Consider the following 2,500-nt stretch of genomic DNA (forward strand, 5'->3'; position numbering starts at 1 on the left):
ACACTGCACCATGCCACAGTCGTCCTACTCTCGCTGGGGGATGGCTTTCCTGCTCTCTGGCTAGAGGTGGTGGTTTTCCTTCGTTTTTGTCAGTCAAGCCGATTCAGCTCACCCTGCAAGAGAGAGAGAGAGAGAGAGAGAGAGAGAGAGAGAGAGAGAGAGAGAGAGAAAAGGCACAGAGACTATGGTCGTCCAACACTCAATTGGGGGATGGTGGGTCTTTTCTTAAAGAATTGGAGATTAGGGTTAGGCTTGGTAGGGTTTGAGGTTATGATTTGGGGTTTAGGGTTAGATTTGGGTTTAGGGTAGGGTTTGGGTTGGGGTTAGGTGTGGGGTTAAATTTGGGTTTAGGGTTGGGGTAGGGTTTGGGTTGGGGTTAGGTGTGGGGTTAAAGTTGGGGGTAGGGTTTGGAGTTAGGTTGAGGGGTAAAGTTGGATTTAGGGTTGGGGGTAGGGTTTGGGTTGGGGTTAGGTGTGGAGTTAAAATTGGGTTTAGGGTTAGGTTGAGGTTTAGAGTTAGGGGTTTATGGTTGTATGGTTGGGTTAAGGTTAGGGCACACTTGTCCAACTCTCACTTGGGGGATGGTGGGTCTCTGGTAGAAACGTGATAGATCCTTTACCTCAAACACATATATGTAATTACACACACACACATATATATATATATATATATATATATATATATATATATATATACATATGGGGTGGCCGGGGGACGAGGTATTTTTATTTATTTTTTCAGTTTTTGTTTTTTGCCAAGTGAAGCCAATGAGATGACAAAGTCTCACTTGGGGGATGGTGGGTCTCTGGGATATTTCTGGTAGAAGCATGATATATCCTTTAACACACACACACACACACAGACAAATATATATATATATATATATATATATATATATATATATATATATATATATATATATATATATATATATATATATATATATATATATATGTATATGTAGGTATGTATATAGCATTTTATCAGTTTTTGTTTTTTCGCAAAGTGAAGCCAATGGGATGACCGGGGGTCTGCGGTGGCAGGTAGTTTTTTTTTTCCAGTTTTGTTTCTTCTACTACTTTTCTTGCAAAGTAAAGCCTATGGGATGGCCGGGGATATACTCTGTTTATAATTATTATTATTTTTTTTTTACAAAGTGAGGCTGGTGGGTTGGCTGTGGGTCAGCGGTTTTTTTTTTCTTTCTTTCTCGCAAAGTGAAGCCAATGGGATGACCGGGGTTCTGCGGTGACAGGTAGTTTTCTTTTTCAATTTTTTTTCTTCTACTACTTTTCTTGCAAAGTGAAGCCTATGGGATGGCCGGGGGTCTACTTTTTAACTCTAATTTTTTTTTTTTTTCTTTCTCGCAAAGTGAAGCTGATGGGGTGACCGGGGGTCTGCGGCAGTTTTTTTTTTTTCACAAATTTCTTTCTTTTTTTATTTAAAGTGAAGCTGATGGGCTGGCCTGGGGTCATCGGTAGGATTTTTTTAAAATTTTATTTATTTTTTTTTGTTTTATACATTTTCTATTGGAAAGTGAATCCCTCTGTGTGTGTGTGTGTGTGTGTGGGGGGGGGGATTGTGGGGGGGGTTTAGATGTTATCCTTGAATAAACTTTTTTTATTTTTTTATTTTTTAACCAACTAAAAGGCGATTCACCTCACTCTCAAGGAGAGAGAAAAAAAAGGCACAGAGTTGACGTTCGTTTAAGGCTCAACAGGAATATGTTCGGCCTGGAGAGGGCTCGCCTGGCACTTGCAGAACACATCCACCGGGGACGTTACGAGGAAGGCTCTCTGCATGTCTACAGTCACGCACAAGACGCACAAGACAGGGCGCTGGGACACTTTGGGTTACTAGGACACGTGAACGGGTCGACGCCAGGCGGGAGGACCCCCCCACCAGCCGATTGGGCCCCCCCCACCCCACCCCGGTTTTCTCTGACCTGCCATCGAGGTTTCGGCGAAGGCGAAACTTCGTGGACTTTGGTTTTCAGCACTTGTTGGGAAGTCTTTAGAGGAGACCTTAGAGGAGAACGACGGCCCCAGAAGGTGCACCGTTCTCTTCTAAACGGGCCCCTCACCTCAGCAGGAACGACTGCCGGGGGTGACTTCGATAGCAGCAGCGCCCTGCTGTTCTGTCACCTGACCGATGGGAACTTACGACGCCCCTGGGGTAGGCCCCTCGCCCGGTCCCTTCGGACCGTTGTGGGCAGGGTGGTTCCTCCCCGATTCGGGCCTCAGACCCGCAGCAGAGCGAGGCCTCCTTCGGGCCTCCTCCGCACTCCCTCGCTCCTTGGGAAAAGGACTCAGACGACCGGTCTACCTCGAAAGTCCTCCACCGGCAGCCCTGCGAAGGTCGACGCGCCTCCCTCGCCGCTCTCTCACAGTGGAGGGCGGCGCCGGTGCGGGCGCTCTCCGCTCTTCGGCCGGGCTCGCCGCGAAGCACGTCGCATTTCCCGGTGACCACAACCCCGCAAAAACCCCACACAGCGAGCGGCCGC

General features: G+C 47.2%; 1 long non-coding RNA gene across 1 annotated transcript in view; it reads right to left on the minus strand.

The window, feature by feature from the left end:
* Positions 1 to 2,500, minus strand: part of LOC141385719 (uncharacterized) — a 13,298-nt gene that overhangs the window by 976 nt on the left and 9,822 nt on the right. Inside the window, exon 2 of the long non-coding RNA XR_012406585.1 lies at positions 1 to 113. This exon is cut by the window's left edge and continues 273 nt beyond it. This is a non-coding gene — a long non-coding RNA (uncharacterized lncRNA). The remainder of the gene's footprint in view (positions 114 to 2,500) is intronic.

Source organism: Danio rerio, chromosome 5 (genome assembly GCF_049306965.1).
Source record: "Danio rerio strain Tuebingen ecotype United States chromosome 5, GRCz12tu, whole genome shotgun sequence".
Lineage (NCBI taxonomy): Eukaryota > Metazoa > Chordata > Actinopteri > Cypriniformes > Danionidae > Danio > Danio rerio.